Here is a 3,221-nt window from a genome sequence, read left to right as displayed (position 1 = left end):
ATGCTACGATTCTGGCACTCACCTGAACACACACCTGTTAACTGTTTGAGTTTCTGCATTGTTATATTTACAGCATAGAATAGAACGGGGCATAGAAGCCTTTATTATCGCCACATATACATTACAGCACAGTGGAATTCTTTTCTTCACATACCCCAACTGAGGAGGTTGGGGTCAGAGTGCAGGGGCAGCTATGATAAAGCACCCCTGGAGCAGGAAGGGTTGAGGGCCTTGCTCAAGGGCCCAGCAGTGGCAGCTTGGCTGTGCTGGGCCTTGAACCCCAATCCTCCGATCAACAACCCAGAGCCTTAACCAGCGGAGCCACCACTGCCCCCTGCATTTGTCCAACGCCCTTATCCAGAGCACCAATCATCCATCTTTTATTGTTTCAGGTTTGTTTATCTCTCTCTTTGTGTACACATTTTGTCAACGACCTGTTGTGATGAGGTTTTATTGGATATTAATAAACCTTTGTTTGTGACCGACGCATGGTGGTGGTAGCATCGTGACCTTTGTCCGTTTACTTGCTTCACTTCCTAATCATTCCCTTTTTACTTTTTCACTGAATTTCACTTCCTTGTTCAATTTTTTTTGTTGTATTTCAGGAAATATTTGAAATATCATTTCCTGTGGAGAAAAAAGATGCCTTCATGCCGATCCATCCATCAGTATACAGCGGTATACAAGTTAATCTGAATTGATTTGATTTGAATTTATTTGCAGCGTGAGGTTGAACAAAGCTTTGCTGGCATTACACATCACACCACTTTACTCCTTTGGCTCACTGACATGCGCCGGTTAAAGAAAGCTTAATCTCTCATCACCTGCTACGCTTCAACACACATCAGATATCAGGCGTAAAATCTCAACCTAAATGCAGATTTCTTAACAAACTAAATCACTGAAGGTGGAGTATCATTTCCAATTTTGAGTTTGTAATATATCGTTATTTTATTTATGGTATTGATGGATTATTTTACTGACCTCATGCACACATAAACACCAAGACTGAGTAGTAACATGTAAATAATATGTCATATATTATAAAGAAGTTTAATATAAAATGGAAGTGGTGTTGTGTACGGTGGCCAAGAAGTGAAAAACAAAATAACAAATAAGAAAATAAAATAATGAATCAGAAAACAAAATAGAAAACAAAATAATGAATCTGAAAACAAAATAATTGGAAAACAAAATAATCAGAAAACAAAATAAATTAGAAAACAAAATAATGAATCTGAAAACAAAATAAATTAGAAAACACAATAATGAATCTGAAAACTAAATAAATTAGAAAAGAAAATAATGAATCTGAAAACAAAATAATTGGAAAACAGAATAATCAGAAAACAAAATAATTGGAAAACTAAATAATCAGAAAACAAAATAAATTAGAAAACAAAATAATGAATCTGAAAACAAAATAAATTAGAAAACACAATAATGAATCTGAAAACAAAATAAATAAGAAAACAATATGATGGATCTAAAAACAAAATAACAAATCCCAAAACAAAATTTGCAAACTATGCCTCCATTTTAAAATTCGTATGAATTGTTGTTGTGTTTTCGTATTTGTTCTTTTATTTTCGGACGTTATTTTGTTTTGCAGTTCTCAGCCACTAAAGTTCTAACTTTTTCCTCAGAAGTTATATCGTCTGTTTCTTCTTCTTCCTCTGTAGTTAGTCGGCTTTGTCGCCTCGTTCAGTTCGATCGCATGCCACTGATTCCGACTCTCTGCAGAGGAAGAAGAAAACCAAAGCCCACAGAGAAACAGCTGAGGAACTGTTAGATCCCATCACTCACACACAGTTGTCAGGTTTGATTGATGCTGGAAAATGGTTGCAGGGGGACGCTGTCACGATGACGAGATGAATTTTCCATGGACCTCAGGCATGTCAGAACATCGTCTTCTGGTTCTAGAGAAAAGTTGGTGACACGTCCTGGAGGTGCTTCACAAACTGAGCAGGTCGATATTTTTATTTGTATTTATGTTATATTACATATTATATCCCGCAGCCCAAACTGCTGCTCTGTGGGCATGGGTCTGTGAAGAACCTTTAACATGCATGAAACCTTTCCATTCAAAGTTCTTTAGACTACAAAAAGGATTTTTATGTCACTAAGAAAAAAGGAACTATTTATTAGAAACATCTTTGGAGAACCAACACTGAGAAAACCGCTTTTCTGGTTCTTTCTGGAAGCTGATTTTTTTTTTACATGTTAAATATTATAATTGATAGTAATAAATGCTTTTTTATTTAACCCAAATGTTTGGGACTCAAATAATAAAAATTAAAGTCATGTTTTAGGCCCAAACACCCTTGATAGCTTGATACACTTCACAAATTACAGGTTTAAAACCTCCTCCATAAACAGATCCAGTGATAGTGAGGGTTAAAGGTCACATCTGGAAGTGCTATTTGATGTAGTTTTCCATTCTTCTGTTATGATTCGTTAACATTCATTTAAACAGGAAAGGATATTTTTGGCAGAGGGAAAGAATGAGCTTTGTTTAGCTCATTAGCATGGATTCGTTAGTTAATTTAGTAAACTATCTTGTTGTCATGTCTGATCTGTTGACCAGGGTTCGTTTGGGGCTGTAACGTTCCAGAGACTCAGAATCTGCCTCTCTTCGATCAGTTAATGAGATCGCAGTGTGTTTTTTTCTCAGTAAGTTGCAGCTGCTGAGGACTTCACTGATAACACTGTTTTCATCCGTATCAGGCAAGAGGAAGCCTGTCGCTGCATTCCACACACCCAGATCAATCCAGCAACCCGGGAAACAATGTTTTTCCTCTGAAACATTAACCTTCAGATGATTCCTATCAGGATCATCTGGATTACTGCAAACATCACATAGGACAGCACCAGAGAACAACAAAACGAACAGCAGATCCATCTGTAGACTTTAAAGGAGTCTGTAAACACATCTGTAAACATCAGAGCTGATGTGTTGATGATTAAGGATTAAACCTCCAGTTACAGACGCTGGAGACTTCTTCCATCAGCCTTAAGTCAGAGTCTCCTTACAGAAAACTTCACCATGTGAAAAATAACTTAGATTTTGAATCGTATACTTCCAAACTATGTTACTTCATTCTGTAGCATAAATACTGAGTCACGTGTTCAGTATGAACATTTCACCAAAAACAAGAAGAAGAGGGGGGCACGGTGGCTTAGCGGTTAGCACGTTCGCCTCACACCTCCAGGGTCGGGGT

General features: G+C 37.2%; 1 long non-coding RNA gene across 1 annotated transcript; it reads left to right on the top strand.

Moving 5' to 3' along the window:
• Positions 1-843: 843 nt before the first annotated feature.
• LOC132856371 (uncharacterized) lies at positions 844-2,942 on the top strand. Its single transcript, XR_009649422.1, has 3 exons — positions 844-907; positions 1,683-1,969; positions 2,728-2,942. It is a non-coding gene; the product is annotated as an uncharacterized LOC132856371 (long non-coding RNA).
• Positions 2,943-3,221: the final 279 nt, after the last annotated feature.

The sequence above is a fragment of the Tachysurus vachellii genome, chromosome 13 (assembly GCF_030014155.1).
Source record: "Tachysurus vachellii isolate PV-2020 chromosome 13, HZAU_Pvac_v1, whole genome shotgun sequence".
Taxonomy (NCBI): Eukaryota; Metazoa; Chordata; class Actinopteri; order Siluriformes; family Bagridae; genus Tachysurus; species Tachysurus vachellii.
Note: the sequence above shows the minus strand (reverse complement) of the source record. Positions and strands in the feature narration are given on the sequence as shown.